The 24,085-nt window shown below is 53.5% G+C and overlaps 1 protein-coding gene and 1 pseudogene across 1 annotated transcript in view; one reads left to right on the top strand and one right to left on the bottom strand.

The window, feature by feature from the left end:
* Window positions 1-24,085, bottom strand: part of Dlgap2 (DLG associated protein 2) — a gene marked incomplete at its 5' end in the record, with an annotated part of 498,702 nt that overhangs the window by 409,644 nt on the left and 64,973 nt on the right. The window lies entirely within an intron of this gene.
* LOC143641657 (peroxiredoxin-2 pseudogene) lies at window positions 4,734-9,270 on the top strand (annotated as a pseudogene).

The raw sequence follows: 24,085 nt of genomic DNA, 5'->3' as shown, positions 1-24,085 counted from the left end.
CTCTGTGACTCCAGGACAGGGCTCGGCTTCCCACTGGACAGTGTGTGATCACTGCACTCAGCCACTCCCACTGCGTGCTCTGTGACTCCAGGTCAGGGCTCTGCTTCCCACTGCACGGTGTCTGATCACCGCACTCACCCACTCCCACTGCGTGCTCTGTGACTCCAGGACAGGGCTCTGCTTCCCACTGCTCTGTGTCTGGTCACTGCACTCAGTCACTCCCACTGCGTGCTCTATGACTCCAGGACAGGGCTCTGCTTCCCACTGCTCTGTGTCTGGTCACTGCACTCAGTCACTCCCACTGCGTGCTCTGTGACTCCAGGTCAGGGCTCTGCTTCCCACTGCACAGTGTCTGGTCACTGCACTCAGCCACTCCCACTGCGTGCTCTGTCACTCCAGGTCAGGGCTCTGCTTCCCACTGCACAGTGTCTGATCACCGCACTCAGCCACTCCCACTGTGTGCTCTGTGACTCCAGGTCAGGGCTCTGCTTCCCACTGCACAGTGTCTGATCACTGCACTCAGCCACTCCCACTGCGTGCTCTGTCACTCCAGGTCAACGCTCTGCTTCCCACTGCACAGTGTCTGATCACTGCACTCAGCCACTCCTACTGCGTGCTCTGTGACTCCAGGTCAGGGCTCTGCTTCCCACTGCACAGTGTCTGGTCACTGCACTCAGCCACTCCCACTGCGTGCTCTGTGACTCCAGGACAGGGCTCTGCTTCCCACTGCTCTGTGTCTAGTCACTGCACTCAGTCACTCCCACTGCGTGCTCTATGACTCCAGGACAGGGCTCTGCTTCCCACTGCACAGTGTGTGATCCCTGCACTCAGCCACTCCCACTGCGTGCTCTGTCACTCCAGGTCAGGGCTCTGCTTCCCACTGCACAGTGTCTGGTCACTGCACTCAGCCACTCCCACTGCGTGCTCTGTGACTCCAGGTCAGGGCTCTGCTTCCCACCGCACAGTGTCTGGTCACTGCACTCAGCCACTCCCACTGCGTGCTCTGTGACTCCAGGTCAGGGCTCTGCTTCTCACTGCACAGTGTCTGGTCACTGCACTCAGCCACTCCCACTGCGTGCTCTGTCACTCCAGGTCAGGGCTCTGCTTCCCACTGCACAGTGTCTGGTCACTGCACTCAGCCACTCCCACTGCGTGCTCTGTCACTCCAGGACAGGGCTCTGCTTCCCACTGCACAGTGTCTGGTCACTGCACTCAGCCACTCCCACTGCGTGCTCTGTGACGTCAGGTCAGGGCTCTGCTTCCCACTGCACAGTGTCTGGTCACTGCACTCAGCCACTCCCACTGCGTTCTCTGTGACTCCAGGTCAGGGCTCTGCTTCCCACTGCACAGTGTCTGGTCACTGCACTCAGCACTCCTACTGCGTGCTCTGTGACTCCAGGTCAGGGCTCTGCTTCCCACTGCACAGTGTCTGGTCACTGCACTCAGCACTCCTACTGCGTGCTCTGTGACTCCAGGTCAGGGCTCTGCTTCCCACTGCACAGTGTCTGATCACTGCACTCAGCCACTCCCACTGCGTGCTCTGTGACTCCAGGACAGGGCTCTGCTTCCCACTGCACAGTGTCTGATCACTGCACTCAGCCACTCCCACTGCGTGCTCTGTGTCTCCAGGTCAGGGCTCTGCATCCCACTGCACAGTGTGTGATCCCTGCACTCAGCCACTCCCACTGCGTGCTCTGTGACGTCAGGTCAGGGCTCTGCTTCCCACTGCACAGTGTCTGGTCACTGCACTCACCCACTCCCACTGCGTGCTCTGTCACTCCAGGTCAGGGCTCTGCTTCCCACTGCACAGTGTCTTATCACTGCACTCAGCCACTGCCACTGTGTGCTCTGTGACTCCAGGTCAGGGCTCTGCTTCCCACTGCACAGTGTCTGGTCACTGCACTCAGCCACTCCCACTGCGTGCTCTGTGACTCCAGGTCAGGGCTCTGCTTCCCACTGCACAGTGTCTGATCACTGCACTCAGCCACTCCCACTGCGTGCTCTGTGTCTCCAGGTCAGGGCTCTGCATCCCACTGCACAGTGTGTGATCCCTGCACTCAGCCACTCCCACTGCGTGCTCTGTCACTCCAGGTCAGGGCTCTGCTTCCCACTGCACAGTGTCTGATCACTGCACTCAGCCACTCCCACTGCGTGCTCTGTGACGTCAGGTCAGGGCTCTGCTTCCCACTGCACAGTGTCTTATCACTGCACTCAGCCACTCCCACTGCGTGCTCTGTGACGTCAGGTCAGGGCTCTGCTTCCCACTGCACAGTGTCTGGTCACTGCACTCAGCACTCCCACTGCGTGCTCTGTCACTCCAGGTCAGGGCTCTGCTTCCCACTGCACAGTGTGTGATCACCGCACTCAGCCACTCCCACTGCGTGCTCTGTGACGTCAGGTCAGGGCTCTGCTTCCCACTGCACAGTGTCTTATCACTGCACTCAGCCACTCCCACTGCGTGCTCTGTGACGTCAGGTCAGGGCTCTGCTTCCCACTGCACAGTGTCTGGTCACTGCACTCAGCCACTCCCACTGCGTGCTCTGTCACTCCAGGTCAGGGCTCTGCTTCCCACTGCACAGTGTCTTATCACTGCACTCAGCCACTCCCACTGCGTGCTCTGTGACGTCAGGTCAGGGCTCTGCTTCCCACTGCACAGTGTCTGATCACTGCACTCAGCCACTCCCACTGCGTGCTCTGTGACGTCAGGTCAGGGCTCTGCTTCCCACTGCACAGTGTCTTATCACTGCACTCAGCCACTCCCACTGCGTGCTCTGTGACGTCAGGTCAGGGCTCTGCTTCCCACTGCACAGTGTCTGGTCACTGCACTCAGCCACTCCCACTGCGTGCTCTGTGACGTCAGGTCAGGGCTCTGCTTCCCACTGCACAGTGTCTGATCACTGCACTCAGCCACTCCCACTGCGTGCTCTGTGACGTCAGGTCAGGGCTCTGCTTCCCACTGCACAGTGTCTGGTCACTGCACTCACCCACTCCCACTGCGTGCTCTGTCACTCCAGGTCAGGGCTCTGCTTCCCACTGCACAGTGTCTGATCACTGCACTCAGCCACTCCCACTGCGTGCTCTGTGTCTCCAGGTCAGGGCTCTGCTTCCCACTGCACAGTGTGTGATCCCTGCACTCAGCCACTCCCACTGCGTGCTCTGTGACTCCAGGTCAGGGCTCTGCTTCCCACTGCACAGTGTCTGATCACTACACTCAGACACTCCCACTGCGTGCTCTGTGACTCCAGGTCAGGGCTCTGCTTCTCACTAGCATGATACCGATCACTGCACTCATCCACGTCCACTGCGTACTCTTTGACTTCAAATCCCCAATGTGTAAGGCTATTCCCCTCTCTTTAGTTTGGGAATCCCAGCTCATATTCACACCCCAAAGCCAGCAGGAAGCAGTGGCAGCACGACTGATCCTCTCCAGGCACTCACCCAGGTGCTGCGTACTGTGTGATTCTTAGTCTCTTCCTAATCGTTACTTGTTCCTGAGGTGAGAAGAGCTGTGCTGTCACTCTTTCCAGAATCGTGAGCCTGTGGCTTTGCAGTGATGGCAAGTGGGTGTTTGCCTCTGTCCAGTGGCTATGGCCAGCAGAAGCAAGTCTGTCCCATGGAGTAGGGAAGAACTGGAACTTGGGGAACAGAACAGTGGAGTTGTGCTTGGGTAGGGGCTGCGATGTGCTGCAGCCACAACAGCCATGGTACAGGAGGTGGGCAGCTGTGCTGGGCCTCCAAGCCATTCACCAGGGTCTGTCAGCAGCATGGAGCCTAGGGCCAGAGACCTGCCCACTTTGAGGGCCTGCCCACTTTAAGGACCTCTGGGAGGCTGGTGAGGCCAGGTCTGGGCCTCCAGAGAGCCTCTGTGTGCCACTAATCGCTGCTGTCCCCAGTGCCCACCTGAACATGTGAATGGGTTACACCAATGATCACGGTGGCTCCCTGGCACACTCACAGGGGGCACTGTGGGAGGACATCCTGATTGCTCTCTGGGTCCTCGTGTAACCTGGCTCAGCAAAGCAACCTGGTGGCCACCTGACCTGAGGGCCCCCGTCTCACAGTGCTGTGGGCATGGAAGTGGCCCTGGCAGGGACCCTGACACACAGGTATCTCACGAATGACCAATGCTGACTATCCTGCCTAAGGTTTTGACACTGTGACAAATGGTAAGACAGAACAGGGTCCTGCCTCACTGATCCTTCTGTTAGAACAAAGCCAGCTGCAGCCTGGCAGAGCTGTCACATCCTGCTCGCAGACACCAATGGTGGCTGAACTGTGCCGCCACCTGGGTGGGCGCTGTCCACCAGCACATGGTGCCTCATCACCAGCCACGTAGGAAACAGTGTATTCCGTCCCCACTGCTACACAGGGACTCTTTAAAATGCCCTAGCCACAAAATCAGAGGAGCACAAATTCTTATGTTGTCCGGCTCAAATTTAACCAAAAACCTCACCTCTGTGATCACAAAGAACTTCAGTTACAAACCAGTCAGTTCCTCCCACGTGCAGAGGCTCTGTGACAGCTGGAAGACTTGGGCCACAGAGCCAGCCAGCTCTCAGGAGGCCTCCCTGCCCCTGTGGGCAGGATACTCGGAAGCATCTCAGTCTGGATGGGCTTGTCCCTGCAACACTCACTCATGAGGGTCTCCTGGGGGCCAGCAGGCTTCGTCCCTTCAGCATGGAAGGCAACTGAGGACACAGGTCTCCTTCTGGGGTATAACAAAGCAGGCCAGGATGCCTGCGACCAAGGCTGCTGGTAAACAGGCCCTGACCTGCAAGTCCCAACAGGCAGGAGTGAACGAGCCTGCCTCCTACCCGCCGAAGGTACCAGAGAGCAAGCACGGCAGTCCAGAGGTCATCTTCCTGCCTCCTGCAGAGGCAGCACCTGGGAGGCAACACCTTAGAGCTGCAAGGAGACGGCACACCCACAGCCCCGGGAGCTGAATGGACACCACGGCGACTCGTGGAGCCTGGTGTCATGGCTGGCAGCCTCCTACCATGGGTCTCCACTGGAAGCGAGTTCCGATTCTGCTGGCTGCAAGAGAGCACAGCACGTTCCCAGGAATTCATGTCTAGATGACCACACTTCAGCTTGAGGAGAGGACCGTCCAGACAAGCTGGACCTGTGCTGAGGCCTATACCTGGGGTGTTCCATAATAGGGGTGCCAAATACTCTCAGGACCTTGCTAAGGGGTGCATTCTGGGCATTCCTGAAGACAGCACTTGGGGAGGACTCCTCCCGCTGTGTAGGGGACACTGGTGGGTGTGGAAGCCCGCCAGCTTCCACCGTGTGATGAGGTCAGCAGTCCAGACCACTATGCCACAAGCTCCTCTCAGATGTGCCATGAATGTTTGGTTCTGAAGTGGTCCTTAGCTCCCTGGGTGCATCCCAGTCAACTGCAGCACAGCACCAGGTGCACAGGGCACTGCCCACTGTGTCCTGTGTGCAACTCACAACCAGCACCCAGGCAGGGCACAGTCATCATCCAGAGATCCCCCTCCGTGCCCCTGCAGGCAGCCACAGCCCGGCTGGTGATCTTTGATCATGATGCCATATTCACTTTTCATTAAGGCTAAGTGCACGAACCTGTGACAGTGACTGACGTGACCACTGAGCTATAAGGCTGCACCGGGGCAAGGAGCCTTGCCAGCACAATGTCCAACTGGCATCAGGGAAAGCTCCTGGGCTACTCAACATGCCTGAGAGAGTGAAATGACTCTGCACCATGTCTGACCCCAAAGCACAGCATGAGCTCTGCACAGTCAGCCCTCCCTGGTGGTTCTAGGTCTGCTGGTGGACTTCTACTTCTACTCCACAGCAGTGGACGCTCCAAGTCAACCAGATCACCGACACACTTGAAGAGCTGCAGCTTGCCTACTACTCTGCCAATAACAATAATCCCCCAATGCAAATTAAGTCCATAATGAAACATCACTGTATCTTATCAAATTTTTGAAGATAAGAGACAAAATCAGAAGAGCAAAATGATGATTAAGCACCCAAGGATCCCTTGTGTCTGCCAGTGGCCGCACAAGCCTGCAGCCCTGGCCGTGGTGTGGAAGCCCCAGTCTGTTCTCACGCAGGGAGGGTCCTAGGGGATGTGGGCTCATGCAGAAAACTCTTTAGAAAACGGAGGCTTTGCTTTGGTGGCGTGGAAACCACAAAATGGACGCAGTCAGACATGTATCTCGTACCTAGTGCCAGGTGCCATCGTGGGGATGAAGCAATGGTGTGGAGGGGAGGTAGCACAAGACTAGAAGACCCAGGCAGGGACGTGTGACCAGGCAGCATGCAGAACAAAAGGCTTCACTTGACACAAGTGGACCAGGGGAGAGAGCTCCCGTACTGCTGCCGCGGCGACAGAACAACCACCCCCACCACCTCAGGTGACCCGTGTGCACCCTTACACTGGAGCCCGCGGAGGAGGCCCCAGAGCCTCCAGGAACCGCCAGACACCCCTGGGAGCAGTGGCCCAGGACACTACGCGGGTCAGAAGAGCCCCCGGGCCCAGCTGACCCTGCACAGTGGAGGTGCTGGTGAGGAGGGCTGCTCCAGATCAGACGTCAAGAAGGTCTGTCATGCAGCAGTGGGCAGGGCGCTGCACGGACGCTCCCACCTGCCACTCTGCACGAGGACACTGCAGCCAGAGCCCTGCACCCCACACGGAGGAGCCCTGAGAGAAGCCCCTGTAGGGACTGGGGCCACGAGGTGTCAGATAAGCCAGATCGCCCACTTCACACTGCCAGTAACAGTGGCTCCAAACGTGAGCTGTGGCAGGGCCTCGGCTGCAGGAGCCATAGAGGGAGCGTTGTCCCTGCGACTGGATGTCCCCATGCAACACGATGTGTGTTCTGATGATAGGCCCTCAGCCACCACCACGTGAGGGGTGGCTAGGAAGCCCTGAGACTGCCTTTGGGAAGTCCCTCCAGAGCCCTGGCCCGAGGTGCAGCCCCGGGAGGGGACAGGGGAGTGTGAATGTGGGCTGGGCACCCGTAGGAAACAGGTTGCCATTTGGATGAGGCCAGCGAAGGTGGAAAGAGAAGCCCCTGCTGGTGGCTTGCAGCCCACCCGTGCCTCGTTCCACGCCGGACCACCACCCTGGGGCTCAGACATCAGTGAGGTGCCCGCATCACGGGCTAGCAAAGGGGCCTTTGTCACGGTGGGGTGCGGAGGCCTGTCACTGAACGGTGGCTGCCATGATTGTCCTCATAGCTCTTCAGACATCAGTGAGGTGCCCGCATCACGGGCTAGCAAAGGGCCTTTGTCACGGTGGGGTGCGGAAGGCCCTGAACAGTGGCTGACTTGATTGTCCTCATAGCTCTTCAGACATGGGGTGCACAGCCTCCACCTGCACCAGGCCCTGCACATGGGAAAGGCCCATCCCTCCCAGGACCACGTCCAACTCCACCTGGCTGCCCGTTCACCAGCCCTCAGGCCCTCCTGCCCATCAGCTGGGTGGCAGCTCCTCATGTCTCTCATCCCTTCTTTCCTGTCCCTTTCAGAGATGGGAACTGACTTAGGACTTTGGGCCATGTCCTGGTCACTGGGCCCAGGCTCCATGTCCCATATCAGTCCCCCATAGGCCTCGGCACCCAGCCCAGGAAGGGAGACCCACTGTGACTCCAGGGATCAGCTCAGTGCTGTGTGGGACCATCCTGTGAGTCTGCTGAGGAAGGTCACACTGAATGTTTTCCTACTAGAATCCAGGCCCTTTCAAAGCTGGCTCTCTTTTAATAGTGAATTGTCCATTTCTTGCACACAATTTTCTCAGCATACATCTAGTTAAGAGAGTTTAATAGGGCTATCTCAACAAGATCTCTCCCCCTTCAATCACCGACGAGGCCAAAGGACCACGATGAAAGTTCTTTGAATGCCAGCCGGAGAGATCCTGTCTGGAGAGCATGGTCTGGGGTCATCACAGTGACAGCTGAGGAGCCTGGGGCCTGACCAGCAAGGTGCTGGGCTGGCCTCACCCTCCACCTGCTCTGACCAAAAGACCCAATGAGAACAACATAGAAGAGGGAACATTTATTTGGGGCTTGTGGTTTCAGAGGTCTCAGTCCACAGATGGCTGCCACCCCGTGGCTCTGGGCTCAGAGGAGCAGGACATCTTAGAGGATGCTCTTTCCCTTAGAGGAAAGGCATGGCAGAGCAGAGCAGCTCAGGACATGGCACTGGGAGGCAGAGAGACAGTGCTGCTCGCCAGGACAAGATACAAACCCCAAAGGCATGGCCCCAGAGACCCACCTCCTCCAGCCACACCCCACCTGCCACGGTTACCACCAGGTAATCCTTAGCAGTGAATGATCCACTGATCAGGTCAAATCTAATCCTCTCACTTCTGAAAATTCTTGCACCACGTCACATATAAGTTTTGGGGACACCTCTTATTAAACCGTAACCACACCCCTCAACCACAGCCTCATCTACCATCCCTGGGGCTGGTGTCTACAAGGGACAAGGGCATCGGCTGACTTAGATGGATGGGGCTTGAGGCCCAGGTAAGGGCCCAGCAGGTCCCCGGAATGTGGCCAGAGCCTTGCACTCACTGCACAGGGACAGCACACCCACCAGAGCACTTGGCCCAGGCGTCCGCCTTCTAAGCGCAAGGGACACTCACACTTGGCTTTGAGAACCCGAGTGGCTGTGTGTCCTTCCAGGTGACTTCTCTTGCTTGTGCGCCTCAGCCCCTGGCCACACCACATCAGAAAGCCCGCCCTGACTTCACTGCCACCGCGGGGGGACAGGGCCTTCAAGGGGGTCAAGCTCTCTGGCGACACAGGGAAGCGCATGGTCCTCTTTTCTACCCACTGGACCTCACTTCTGTGTGCCCCACAGAGATCACCACTTCCAGCGAGCGTGCTGAGGACGTGAGCAAGCTGGGCTGCCAGGTGCTGGGTGTCTCCGCCGACTCTCCGCTCACCCACTTGGCCTGGATCAACCCCCGTGGAAGCAGGGAGGCTTGGGCCCCTGAATATCCCCCTGCTTGCCGACGTGACCAGAAGCTTGTCCCATAACCATGGTGCGCTGAAAGGTGGTGAGGGCATTGCCCACAGGGGCCTCTCGGTCACTGATGGCAAGGGAGTCCTTCGCCAGGTCACCGTCAGTGATCTGCCCGTGGGGCGCTCTGTGGGTGAGGCTTTGTGGCCAGTCCCGGCCTCAGTGCCCAGATGAGCATGGGGAAGTCTGTCCCACTGGCTGCAAGTCTGGCAGTGAACAATCAAGCCCAAGGCGGACGACAGCCAGGAATATTTCTCCAAGCACAACTAGCCTGGGTCCTGGGATTCCATCTGGGCCCCTACCGGGGTGCTCTGTGCTGACCCAGGAAGGGCGGGACCTGCCCTTCCAAACTCCAGCGTATGGGGGAGGGCTGGTCAACCAGGCCCAGGCTTTCCACGTCCTCATCCCCTACATGGGATCTGGTTAATAGTGACCTTTTTATCCAGCTGGGTACAGGCACACAGGGGACCAATAAACATTAGGAACATAAAAAAAAAAAAAAGACAGGGCCCATCTCCCACACAGCCCCTTCTGAGCCCAGGGGCATTGGGTCACCTCCACAGCCCTTAGGTCAGCTGTGAATCACAGGGTTCTGTAGTGGCTTCTTCGGTTGAAACAGGCCTGGGACCTCGGGGAGAATTCAGATTTGTGCTCACTCTGGAGCAGAGCAGTAAAAGAGAAGTTCAACTGTCACGCTCAGGAGTCTTGGGACCTGCAGGGCTTCGCGCTGCCCTGAGCACTGCGGCTGCGGCAGGCGAGCACACACTCGGTCCTGAACTCAAGAACGCCTCGGGGTCTTCTCTGGTATCTTGGTCACTGGCTCCAGAACCAGTGACCTACTCAACATTTCACATGTAAAGAGTCCTTTATAATCAATAAATGTTCTATTTCCAAAAACACCTTTCTGCATGAAAAGTTTGAGAAAGTTCAACATTAAGATTTCATCAAAGGACTGGCTGGAAAAGGATAAATATTACAATAAGAAACACCAGGAGAGGGCATGAGACTTTTTGTTCAGAAAGTGCTCTCCAGGCTGCTGAAGGAAATGCAGCCCTGTCACTGGGTTCCAGAGAGAACCAAGAGAGGCCCAGGTGGGGCACCCCTCTTGTGGTCACCACAAAATGAGGGGAACACTGAAATCACCCTCCCCAAAGTCCACAGTGGCAAGTAACCAGCAAAGGACATTTGTTCGTGAGCCACCGTTGACCTGGGGGTGGAGACTGTGGTACCGCCAGCTCTGCTTGGCCACCCAGAAGTGCCTGGAGAGACGTGGACAGACAGGTGGACATTACGGCCACACAGAACCCAGGGAGAAGGAATTCCACCCTGCAGCTCACAGAGAGACCGAGAAGCACAAACAAGAGGAGACGCAGCAGCAGGACATCTGGGTGACCAAGACGCAGCAACAAGGTGGCAGAACGTGCCGGCCGACATCCACTCAGGACCCCGTGTCACAGGCCAGGGACAACCGTCCCCAGCACGCCTGCTGTCTCCAGAGAGCCTGCTCAAGCGGAGCAGGGTCAAGGGCATGACGAGGGAGGCAGGAAGGAAACTGCAGAGGAAGATGTCCACGGCCATCACAGCAGCGCAGAAGACGTGCAGCCAGGCGCTGCCACGCCACTCGTGGGCCAAGACTCGACCAGCCACTGGAGGAGACCCCAGGGCGCTCAGAGGACGATGAGACCAGGAAAGCAGCTCACAGGAGGGAGGCACCCTCTGCGCCTGCAGAGCAAAGCGCAGAAGAGAACGACCGTGGGAGCACAGCAAGTGGAGCAGGCAGCACCCAGGAAGGGACCAGAGGCCCTGGCAAGGAGAGGCTGAGGTCACCTCTGAGGACACACCGACTCTGACTCGGTTGGCACCAAGAAGCCCTGAAGGTGAGGCTGGCTCAAGCACATTCCGTCAGAAGACGCCCATCAGGGAGGCACCCCCCACCCCAGAGGCCCTGGGGACCGAGCCCAGCCCCCATGCCCAGTCATTAAGCCCCAGGTCTCTGGAAACGCCACACCACGTGCCCTGCACTGTCCCCATCCAGGAGAATCACGGCAAAGACAAGGGAACCGCAGGCCCAGAGCCCCAAGGAAAGAGTGAGCATGAACCCAGGATTCAAAAGATGCCCCGTTCCTTAAGCATAAAAGTTCAAAAACAAATCCTTAAATAAACACCCCTGGCCATGCAGAAAGAGCCACTTGATGATAAGGTCGACCCCCCCAGAGACCAAGACAAAGAAGCCCCCTGGAGAAGCCACAGCGAGAGGCAGGTCTGAGGAGACTGACTGCAGGTGCACACCAGCTTTCGCAGGGCTGGGCTCTGCTGCAGACCCAGCAACCCTGGCTGCACTCACACTCAAGCACGTGTGCACCTGTTTATATGCACATCCGTATACATGCATGTGTGTACATGAGTGAACACGCACATAGGTACGTGTGTGCGTGCCTATACGTAGTGTATATGTGTGTAGACATTTGCACGTGTATACATGTGTTTCGGTGTATAGTCACGTTTACACAAGTGCATGTATATGTAGATCTATGTGTATGTGCTTATGTGTGCACACATGCATACACAAATGTGTGTGTTATGTGCCTGCACATGTGCCTATGTATGTGTTTCCGTGTCTGTGTATGTGTGTGTTTGTGTGCATGTGTCTATGCACACATGTACTTGAATTTTTGAGGTAGAGGGTGAAACCCAGGAGAGATGTAAGAATGGAACTCCGAGTTTCAAATTTTCTCTCCTTTTATACTTAGGCTTTTTAAGGCATGGTATCTACTGGGATGGAGAAGCCTTCCTGTGGGGCACAGCACTGACTTTCATGTGTCATCAACTTATTCACCATATGAAAATCCAATAAACCAAATGCTCCCTTACACACGTGCACACCACAGCTGGCCAGCATTTTCCAGCGTACTTGTGACCACCGAGCTATGCACAGGGTGTCAGATGGCTCTTCCTGGGAGGAGCGTGGGATGCTCCTGCCAACCTCTTTGCCAGTTCCTGTACTGGCTCAGTGTCTTAAAATCTATATTGCCTTTCACTGAAAATCAGGTGATTTGATAATAAAAAGGGAAAACATCAAGTAAAACCATTCAAATGTTCTAAATATTTAAACAGCATTTGTAAATTAAAAATTTTTTCTAATGAGTTATTTGAACATTTTGATTCATTTATCATGTAAAGTGATAGGAAATGATTTTTCAGTCTAAAACATGAAGACTAAAAGCATACTTCCAAGCAGAGCTGACTTGAACTCTGACTTTTTCACAAAACTGGGGTCTACGAATCCGCGTCCTGACGCGTGTTCCAAGTCAACCCGTCCATGAGGCACACACGGTCCACTGGTCCATCACGTGCGTGGGTCTCTTCTGCTGTGCCCCTCTGCTGAGATGCCGCAGCTGGTGATTGGATCATGGTCCTGGTGCACAGGAAGCCCTGTCACCCTCAGGTAGACTCCAGGTCTGTGGCAGTTCCACAGAGAAACTCTGGGAATGGTGTAAAACCAGCACATTAATGTCCAGGTAGACCTCTGCCAAGGGCACTTAACCCATCCTTAGGGTTTTCTTCATTTCACTGCAGATCTCTCTGACCATCAACAACCCAGGCTGGAAACTGAACACTACGACAGCGGCACAGCCAACTGAGGGTTCCCTGGACGCACAGAGATCCGGGTCCTCAGGATGCTTTTATTTCTGTGCAGTGCTGGGGAGTGAGCCAAGGCCTTGAGCACACGAGGCGAGTGCCCTGCCGCTGGGCTGCATCCCAGCCTTCCTTGGAGGACGCTGAGTAGGTTTCTTCCAGGAGACTCTGAAGTACCTATACCTCCTGCAAAGACCCATCTTTGGGATCTCTATGGGTAGCAAGGTCTGACCTTTCTCTCAGTTGGGAACTCACTGAGACTCTGCTCACGCAGAGAAGGCGTCTCACTGGCAGCCACCTGAGCTTGGGTGCAAGCTGTGCTCTGCACTCCCACCCAGCTACGGCCTTGGTGTGCAGCCACAGGCTCCAGACAGCAGTCTTGCAGCTCTGCTCAGAGCACCGCTGCAGAAGCAGGGGCCCATCCGGCAGTCAGACCCTGTTTCCCCAAGTGACACCTGGACCCAAGACCTCTGGTCTCCAAACAAACATCAATGACCCCAAAGGCAAGCACAGGTGTTTAGAGGAGGGCTCACAGCCTCCACCTGTACCCGGGGGTAACAGAAGCTGCTGGCCAGGAAGACTCGATGCTACCAGAGATGCTCTTGCCTCCTACGAGAGCTCCGCTGGCCTGGAGCAAGACTAGGGTTCCCTGGGGCCTGGAGACCTCAGGACACAGTTCAATGATTATGTGGCTGGTTTCCTCCTGAGTCTGGTGCCAGGTAACTAACAGTGGGGTTCCCCACTTCTGTCCAAGGCCAGTACACAAGGGAAGGGCAGGGGTTCCTGTGGGTCCCTGGATGACGGCCAGAGAAAGGAGATTTCCTCTCTTCCTCAGTAATCTGTATCGTCCACACTTGAAGCACTGACCCTCCAGGGAGACACATGCACAGCTTGCTAGGCATTTCTACTTGTGCTGATACTGTAGTGGCACCCCCTTTCTCCACAGAGAAGTCTTAACGGGCTTCTCCAGAAATCTTCACCATGGCTGATTTTAGGACTGTCAGCAAAAGAGTCTCTGCAAAAAGTTCAATGTAGATAAACTTCCAATTTTCATGTTGCCCTGTTTTACTTGGCCACTGGCTGGAAAGAAATCAGCACTCCAGGTGCTGGGCACACCCTTACTAGTTTTTCACAAACATGTGTCTAATATAGTAGTTTGTAGAAATGTGTAAGCCAGGCCTCTGGCCTTGAGCTAGGGCTTCACAGAGGTGTCTACATTTCTAAAATAAGCAAACTTACCAATTGGGCTCCATGGTAACAGCTGGCAGGGGAGGAAAGAGAGGAGAAGAAGCTCCCCCTTCTCAGGTGTGGTCCTTGAAGGGTTAACTTGCCCAGAACAGTGAGAGAAAAAGCTGCTTTTACGTGAACTTCTGCAGACTGTGGACTTCTGAGCCCCCGCCCTACATGCTGGGTATAAAACTCTGAGACTCCCTGAACTCGGGGTTCAGGGGATTGATTCATTACAGCAGAAGCTGTACCCTGAGCCTGGCTGCAGCCAAATAAACTTCATACTTTGGATCTCCTGCTGCCTTCCGTGCCTTGCCTATCTTCCCTACAATAAGACCACCCCAATAAAGGGTGTCATGGACCAGGGAGGCCTGAGTTCAGCAGAACCACTCTCTCGCCCTATGCGAATGGCCATGTCTGAGGAGCCAGTGGGGCGCACCCAGTGCCTTCCCGGCCTCCCACAGTGCCTCTGCCTCTGGGGAGGAGCACTCCGGCAGCTCACACAGAGGAGCACAGGCCTGGGCAGCAGCGGTTCAGACAGCTGGCGTATCTGGTGGAAACGGTAAGGTCTGCCCATGCCAACTAAGACAGACAAACAAACAAAAAAACAACTATTAAACCAACAAGGGGACTTGGTTTCAGTTATAGGGAATAGGAATATTGTTAATTAGAAAGACCATCCACAAATAAAATATTCAGTAGCAAAACTATAAAATCTCATTGATATCCAACAGGAAATGCTCCTATCAAATAACTACAGTTAGATTTTAACTTCTTAAAGTAAAAAAAAAAAAAACACTTTACAAAAACCAGAGAACTTCATATAAGTGTGACCCACTTCTACCAAATGGTGTTTTATTTTCAGTTATTTTTCTATTGATTTTTTTAAAAAAATGACAGCGGAATGCATTACAACTCTTATTACACATATGCAGCACAATTTTCCATATCTCTGGTTGTATATAAAGTATGTTGATGCCAATTCATGTCTTCATACATGTACTCTGGATAATGATGACTATCACATCACACCACCCTTGCTAAGGCCCTGCCCTCTCCCTTCCCCTCCCACCCCTCTGCCCTATCTAGGTTCATCTATTCCTCCCATGCTCCCCCTCCCTACCCCACTATGAATTAGCCTCCTTATATCAGAGAAAACAATTGGCATTTGTTTTGGGGGGGATTGGCTAACTTCACTTATCATTATCTTCTCCAACACCATCCACTTACCTACAAATGCCATGATTTTACTCTCTTTTATTGCTGAATAAAATTCCATTGTGTATATATGCCACATTTTTTTTATCCATTCATCTACTGAAGGGCATCTAGGTTGGTTCCACAGTCTAGCTATTGAGAATTGAGCTGCTATAAACATTGATGTGGCTGTGTCCCTGTAGTAGGCTGATTTTAAGTCCTTTGGGTCAGACTGAGGAGAGCGATAGCTGGGTCAAATGGTCACCCATAAATCAAAGGCATTTTTCTGTAGATCAGTGAGAAATCCTCTGAGAAGGAGATGAGAAAAACTACCCCATTTACAGTAACCTCAAAAAATAAAAATAAGATACATGGGAATCAACTTTAAAAAAAGAGGTGAAAGATCTATACAAGGAAAACTACAGAACCCTAAAGAAAGAAATCAAAGAAGATCTTAGAAGATGGAAAGATCTCCCTTGTTCTTGGATAGGCAGAATTAATATTATCAAAATGACCACACTACCAAAAGCACTTTACAGATTTAATGCAATTCTGATCAAAATCCCAATGGCATTCCTTATAGAAATAGAAAAAACAGGTGTCTACATTTCTAAAATAAAATTAAATTAAATTCATCTGGAAAAATAAGAGACCCAGAATAGATAAAGCAATCCTTAGCAGGAAGAGTGAAGCAGGTGGCATCACTATGCCAGACATTAAACTATACTACAGAGCAATAGTAACAAACACAGCATGGTATTTGGCACCACAACAGACTGGTAGACCAATGGTACAGAATAAAGGACACAAAGACTAACCCACAAAATCAAAATTATCTTATATTAGACAAAGGTGCCAAAAACATGCACTGGAGAAAGGATAGCATCTTCAACAAATGGTGCTGGGAAAACTGGAGATCCACATGCAACAAAATGAAATTAAACCCCTATCTCTCACTCTGCACAAAACTTAACTCAAAATGGATCAAGGACCTAGGAATTGTACCAGAGACTCTGAGAAGAAATATATATACCAAGGACCTAGGAATTATACCAGAAGACTCTAATAGAAGAAAAAGTAGGCCTAATGTTCATCATGTGGGATTAGGCCCCAACTTCCTTAATAAGACTCCTATAGCACAAGGATTAAAACCAAGAATCAAACTAAAAAGTTTCTTCTCAGCAAAAGAAACAATCTGTGAGGTGAACAGAAAACCTACATCCTGGGAGCAAATTTTTGCCCCTCACACATCAGATAGAGCACTAGTCTCTAGGACATATAAACAACTCAAAAAGCTAAACACTGAAAAAAACAAATAACCCAATCAATAAATGGGCCAAGGACCTGAACAGACACTTTACAGAAGAGGACAATCAATCAACAAATATATGAAAAAATGCTCATCATCTCTAGCAGTTAGAGAAATGCAAATCAAAACCACCCTAAGATACCATCTCACTCCAGTCAGAATGGCAGCCATTATGAAGACAAACAACAATAAGTGCTGGTGAGGATGTGGGGGAAAAGGCACACTCACACATTGCTGGTGGGACTGCAAATTGGTGCAACCAATATGGAAAGCAGCATGGAGATCCCTTGGAAATCTGGGAATGGAACCAAATGGTGTTTTAAATATTAGAATCTATTTTTTTTTTTTTTTTTTTTTTTTGGTACTGGGCGTTGAACCCAGAGCATTTTACCTCGGAGCTGTATCCCCACCTTTTATTTTTTATTTTGAGAGAGGGTCTCACTAAATTGCTGAGGCTGGCAAACGTGTGATCAGACTTGTGATCCTCCTGTCTTAGCCGTCTGAATTGCTGGGATCAGAGGTGTGTGCTACCATGTCCACCTATTAACATCCAAGTTTTTCACATTGCCCAAATAGAAACATATCTAAGGTAATATGTACTCCTCCCCCATTTACTAAGTCACCTTCCGTCTTTGAGGTTGCTATACTGAACAGATTGGCAATAGAATCCACTTTAGGGTCTGGGAGAGAAGGTTTCTAGATACCAATTCCAGTACCAAGCAGGTGCCAGACCAGGGGAACCAGCTTCACTGACCCTCCTGATTCGGTTTAGACATTCTGTTTCCCCAGTCATTACAGCCAGACGCACTCAAATGCGGAACACACTGCTAGTCTACAGACGGAGACAGATGACTTCCTGAGTCGGCTGTCACAGACAACTTGAATCACACGTTAGGAACTTGCTTTACCAAGTGTGGCTCCTCCAATACTCAGCAGTGCTGGGTGACAATTGTGCAGTCTTCCAGCACTGCAGCATCATAAGGTGATGATACATAGTCCCCCAGCACCCCAGGATCACCAGGTGACAATGCACAGTTCCCCAGCCTCAGCATCACCAGCTGATGACACACAGTCCCCCAGTACCCCAGCATCATCATCAAGTGATGATGTACAGTCCCCCAGCACTACCAGGTGATCACTGTGCAGTCCCTAGCACCATGGCATCATCAGGTGATGACATAGTTTCCTACCACTCCAGCATTCCAGTGACGATGCAAAGTCCCTCAGCATCACCTGGTAATGATGCACAGCCCCTCAGCACCCTGCATCACCAGGTGATGACTGTGCATTCCTCCAACACCCCAGCATCACTAAGTGATGATGCACAGTCCCCCAGTACCCCAGCATTCCCAGGTGATGGCAGTCTCCCAGCACCCAGCATCACTTAGTGATGATGCACAGTCCCCCAATATCCCAGTATCATCAGGTGATGATGCACAGTCCCCTAGCTCCAGCATCACTGGGTGACAGACATGAGTCTCCTAAGAAATACACCATGCTGGCTGAGATGTATCCACATAAAATCCTTGGGTAGTGGAGGAGTAGACTTAGAGGAGCACAAGAGACTGCTATTCTTGGGGCTCTGGTTCTTGGAAATCTCTCCAAGACAACTATCAGTAGATGATTGCTAGAGGGAGACCTGGGCCAAAATAACTCCCGCTGACTTCCCACAACTCCCCCAAAACAATAAGACATGGCGCTGCAGGCAATGGTGATTGCTAGCACAAAGACACCAGTCTGTCCTGAAACCATGGCTGTGCAGCGAGGTGACACCTGCGGAGCTCAAGTGCACTGCTAGAACTGGGATGTAAAGGGCTGACAGACAGGCTTTGTTCTCCACTCCAACTCCACTGCACAGCCAGGCACCAAGCTCGAGCTGCCCAAAGCCCGCTCTCTGTGCAGTCAGGATGAAGAGCGACCGTACCGCGTCATCACAAGCAGTACGATGGCCCTTCCCCCAAAGCCAAAGCCAAGAAAGGCTAACTGGCCTGGGTCCCCTAGGCTCAGATGTTGGCATTTAGAGTCAATCATAGTTAACACACAAATGTGCCTGAGACACAAGCATGTCCTGTACCTTCCTGGACAGGTTTCAAAGTCTTCCAAGGAGAAGCTAGCAAAGCAGAAGGCTGCCTACGGGCATCAGCAATGGGAGGGGGACAACCTGAGCAGACAGCTCCAAAAACACCAGGCGTGGGGATTCCTGCTGCAGGAGGCAGAGAGCAGGTGCTCAGCATGAGGCTGGGGTCCAGTGACTTCATACAAAGGCCTGGGAAGAATGACTCCCAGGGGCTGCAGACATGGGCACCCAGATGGCCAGTGTCAGACGCAGTAGGAAAATGGGGACCCTCCCAACAATGAAAGGAGGAGCCACACCATCGGCCACAGGAGAGAGAGTGAGCCCAGGAGCTCGGTGGCCCAGGTTGCTGAAGTTTGGCGAAAGACAAAATTCACCTGCAGAGATGAGCTGGGGTAATGCTCGCAGGCACCCGGGTCAGCCGGGGGCAGGAAGGGCCCACCGAGAGGGGCCTGCAGAGATTCTGGGAAACTCACGTGCATGCTTAATGCTCATTACGCCACACTTGAAAGCCTTTTTTCCTTGCATGTAAATAATAATTCTCATTGTAAAAAGTGTGAGAATAGAAGGGCTACAGATAAAAACTTAATTTTTACATCACAAGAACAGCTCGCTGGCAGGAGATCTCCCCCAGCACTGCTCTGCCGAGAGGTCAGCTGGGACCTGGCAAGCCTTTATTCTGAATCCCAGAATGCCAAGACACGTCAGCCTTTTATTATGATCAACCAAATCTGACTCACCCTCAAACAGTTAAACTCCTCTGGACACTTTGAGGGCGATCTCACATGCCATCTGTTGCTTCCCAATGTCCCTGGCAGGGGAAGCTCACGGGCTGTGCTGCCTGCAGGGTCTTCACCCCACAAGACTGAGGCCACTCCACAATGGGACGTCACAATGAGAACGAAAGCCACCATGGAGGGCTGGGCCCTCGTGTGATTCCAGGAGCTCAGAGAGAAGCCCAGGGTGGGACAGGAAGCCACGGGTAGGCATGTGGGGGCAGAAAAAAACGGGTGCAGAAACGCAGGGGCATCTGGTGTCAGAAATGAGTAGGGCTCAGTGACAGCCATGGAGCTGGGAGAGCAGAGTTCAGCGGAGGGAGCGAAGCAGCAGTGAGGATCGATGGAGAGAGCCCCGACCAGGGAAAGAGGGTGCACCCTGAGCCTGCCAGCAGGACCGCATGTGCACACCAGGTGGGCGGGGGCAAGGGTCCAGGCCCGGCGGGGCGGGGCCCATGGCTGCCATGGAAGCAGGAGTGGCGCAGGCTGAGGCCAGCGTCTGCGTGTAGAGTGAGGCTGCCTTCCACCTCAGAAAGCCAGAAACAAGCTCTCAGGAGGACGAGCTGAGGCCACACATGAAGGACATCAATAGGGAGCTGCTTCAGAGGTGACAGCAAAGCCGATGGTCACAAGAACGAGGAACACAGGGCCTGGGACCTGACCTGGGACCGCAGGGTGGGGTTCCCCCACAGGGCCTGGAGGAGACAGGAGCACCAGCCTGGGAAGCCGCTGGAAAAGAGGCGCAGCACAGAAGCCACAGCACCTCAAAAGTACGCAGTCCCTGGTGGTGGGTGGCAGGCAGGGAGTGAGCCCTGTGCGGCCTGCACTCGGGGACGGGGACACAGGAGAGCAGAGTCTGCATGCCCTGGCATCCAGGTGGCAGGTAAGGAGAGGCCACGCCACACTACAGCAACAGAGGCACCAGCAGGCTTCGTCACGGGCAGCGGCTGCTAGAGAAACGCAGAACCAAGAGGGAGGGATCACGTTTCCTGTCCTTCCTATGAAATGCACAGCTAATGACCTGAGTTAGCCAGCTAACAAATAGTTCAGGGAAAAAGAACTTCAGGCCGAGGACTAGGCAGAGCCCTGGAGAAAAGAATGAAATCGTCCACTTTGCCAAGAGACTCTCAGGGCTTCCGCTTACAGACACTGGTTCTTCCAGGTTTGTGACCTGAAGCTGAAATCCATTGCACTTTAAATGTACATATTCACAAAATTCTATTTTGCATCTGAGGGAGGCTGGGGACCTCTTCCCTGGTTTGAATACTGAATGGTGCTGGCAGACAGGGATGTTGGGGGGATGCCTTCCACGTGAAAGCATGTGAGTAATGTGCCAGCGTGTGGGACTGTGAAGACCATGGGAAAGTAACTCACAGAGCTCTGAGTCAGAGCCAGCGCATGTGAAAAGAGCCCATGACTTGGAAGCCATGGCCAGGGCCACGGAAGTTTTTCCAGTGGAACCCCAAAACTACAGAGAAGCTCCCATTCCTTTAAGATACCCTCAGTTCTCTGTAGACAACACATGTAAAGCAAAGACCCCCACTAGAGAACTGAGAAGTGACGATGATTCTCAGCATCTCCTTACTGTAGCTGAAGGACACCAGGGTGGAGCAGAGCCCTGAGGTGCCGCCAGCCACAGCAGCAGCAGGTGTGCTCATGGGCTCACCCCCCACCTGGACCGACTGCCCTGCACCTCACAGAGCACCGAGTCCAGAATTCAGGGCAACAGCACAGTCCCACAAGCTGCGTGGGCCAGGATGAGTAACCATCCTGTTTGCTTCTTGCGTTTCCAGGGCAACCACAGAAGTGAGAGTTCAGCCAGAAGCACTGGAAAATGGACGCTGGGAGTCCAGGGTCTTCAGGGCTGCTCGGTTTGACTCCACACCATGGAGGAATCGGACCTTCCACAGGAAGCAGGGCTGAGGGAGCCACCATACCCTTAACTGGCCCCTGCAGACGTGAAACCAGACCCAAGAGCCTGGCTCCTCACACACCTCCCCAACCTCAGAAAACACTGGGATGGTGGACCACCCCATGGCCACCGACCCCCAGCAGGAATGACCAGCTCATTCTGAGCCCTCTGCATCCTGGTGGTCCCTCCAGGGCAGGCACCTGTTACAGACCAGCCTCCGACTGGAGGAATGGCACGGAGTAGGAGGAATGGCACAGAGGCGTCTGGAACAATAGGAAAGGACAGGGACATGGCTTGGTTCCACAGAAAAACTCAGAACTTGAACTGACCTCACCACTCCCTTGCTACATCACGGCAAGCTGCCTCCTGTGGATCCTGCAGGTTGCACAGGCCACACTACTGACACCTGCCACAATCAGCAGGCGGTGGTGCCAGGTGTGTTCCCCAGGTCTCGCCCCCTCCTTCGGCCCTTCTCCAGACCAGCTTGGCAGCATGGCTGGCTGTGGCAGCGAGCTTGGAGACAGAGCCCTGACTCCTGGCACGTGGGCTCAGTCTGCTTTAGTTGCACACTCTTTCTTTGTAAGAAATTAAGTGTATGCATTGTGTAAGACCAGGTAACAACTGGGAGCCACCTGGTGGAGGCAGTCAGACGTCCAGGTGCCGCTGCAGACAGCCCTCAGAGCCAGGCAGCTTAGGAGGCCCCTTGGCAACGTGCCCCTGTGCACATGGGGCAGAGTGCTCTGGGCTCCGGGGTCCTTCCCTGACCCCCAGGCAGCCTGTGTCTCCCGAGAAGCCTCCTCTTTGGGGTTTTTCTCAGAGAGAAAAACACCAGAAGGGGTTTCTCCAGGAGTAGATGGGTACCTGTCATGGTTCTTGTCCATAAAGAACATATACCCCCCGCAACAAGGGACACAGGGGAACAAGAGCATCAAAAGGCCAGAGACAAGAGTGACCTTTAACATTTTCTGTTGCCAAACACCATTTTTTAAGGTCATTAACAAAGGTAAAATATTCTGCCTTCATGGGTGCTCTGTTCTCAAATGGGTTGGATTTTTTAGATTTCATTTGTCAAAACATAAGAAAGCTTACATCTATCTATTTAACTGCTCTGCTCTCCTTCAAAACATGAGCATCTCTATCTCTAAAGTCCTTTCTCCACTTATCCCACTGGGTTGCAACCCCTGGGGAAGAGGGAGAGTATGTTCCACTGAGTCCTGACAGGCTGCTGTTTCCCAGTTACAGAATCGAAGGTTCTGAGAGATTAAGAAACTTGTCCACAGGTCTTAGGCAGAGCCTAGGCATGACGTCCAGACTCATTCATCCCTGAGCCAGCCATCAACCCTGCAAAGCATGAGAGGACGCCGGCCATGCAGCACAGAGTGAGGGTCGCAGCAGGCTCCGACCTTGAGCCCCTAAGAGATCTCTTCCGCTGTCACCTGTGACCCACACAGTGTGGCTCAGCCTGAGACCAGTAAGACATGAGGCCAGCTCTGGCACACATGCTATCAAGACCCAAATATGGAAACACTTTCAAACTATAAAGTGCTTTGCAAATATTTGCTTTGCTTCCCTCTTAAGATTTATTTGGAAGTAGGTCTGAAACATTTAGCACCTGTTCTGCTTCAGCTCGCACACTTAGACACACAGAAACAGGAAGCACTTGTGTTGAGGGACAGCCTACCAGCTGCTCTTTGCTGTTACGATGATCACGGGTGACTGTGCCTGGGAAGCAGCAGGTGCATTTGTGCATGCTGCTCTCATTTACCAGCTCTATCGGTCACTTACAGGGAAGATACTCAGTGACCTAAGACACAAACCTGGTGCCATGGTGGCTCATTAGGCCCAGGTACATGTCATCTATCACACTTAGTCCCTGAGGCACGCAGCCTGCCAGGGGGTCATGTGCTTTGCTCCTGAGCCTGGGTGACAAGAAACTGCCCTCACTGACGGTCCCTCCAAGGTCCTGCCTGGATTGAAGGCATTTGTTGGATCCTGAGATGTTTTGGTTAACTGAGTACAAATGAAGCCAGGGCGCCCTGGGGTTTCACAAGGATAAGCAAGTCAGGCTCCAGCACCTGATCAGCCACCTCACTTCACCATAGCTGTCCTCTGCCCAAGGTCAGATGGTGGCAAAACTGGGCAAGCCTCAGGACTTCAGTCTCTGTTCAGTCATCTGTTCTGAGATGCACACTTCTGGGAGCCCTACAGACGATTTTCTGCTGTGGGGTAGGAACAGGCACAAATGCTATGCTTTGCAGACTGCATGAAGCAATAGCCGTATCCCAAAAGGACCATCACAAACATCTGTTGGCCTGGCCCTCCTCTGCAGGGGTTCTGGAACAGCAAGACACAGGAGGGGCAGGGCAGCTGTGGGGTAGGAACAGGCACAAATGTTATGCTTTGCAGACTGCATGAAGCAATAGCCGTATCCCAAAAGGACCATCACAAACATCTGTTGGCCTGGCCCTCCTCTGCAGGGGTTCTGGAACAGCAAGACACAGGAGGGGCAGGGCCCACACGCCAGGCACCATACTGTGCAATTCTAATTTGCAATTCCCCAGCTAACCAGTGAGGATAGGAGTCCCAGGAATGTCAGGAGACATACTGAGGATCTATGTGACACAAGGGGATCTGAATGTAAAACACCTCCACCGTCACACTGACCCTAAATGCCTGGACACCCACAGTGTCTGAGCGCTGACCTTGTGCTCTGTGCACTCAGACCAACCAGTAGAAGACTCTGGCCACCAACACCAGCCCTGGGTCCCGCTGCAAATGGACAACACTATTTTCCAAAGAACTTCCCACTTAAAAGGGCAACTGTACCAGAAACAGAAGACCAGAGTGAGTGTACCCACCTGCAGATACTTCTTGAGCAGCTACTCTGAGCAAAACCCACGCAGGAATCAGAGACGTAAGAGAAACAAATTCCCCCTCTTAGAGGTGCCACAGTG

Source organism: Callospermophilus lateralis, chromosome 4, assembly GCF_048772815.1.
Source record: "Callospermophilus lateralis isolate mCalLat2 chromosome 4, mCalLat2.hap1, whole genome shotgun sequence".
NCBI classification, from domain to species: domain Eukaryota; kingdom Metazoa; phylum Chordata; class Mammalia; order Rodentia; family Sciuridae; genus Callospermophilus; species Callospermophilus lateralis.
Note: the sequence above shows the minus strand (reverse complement) of the source record. Positions and strands in the feature narration are given on the sequence as shown.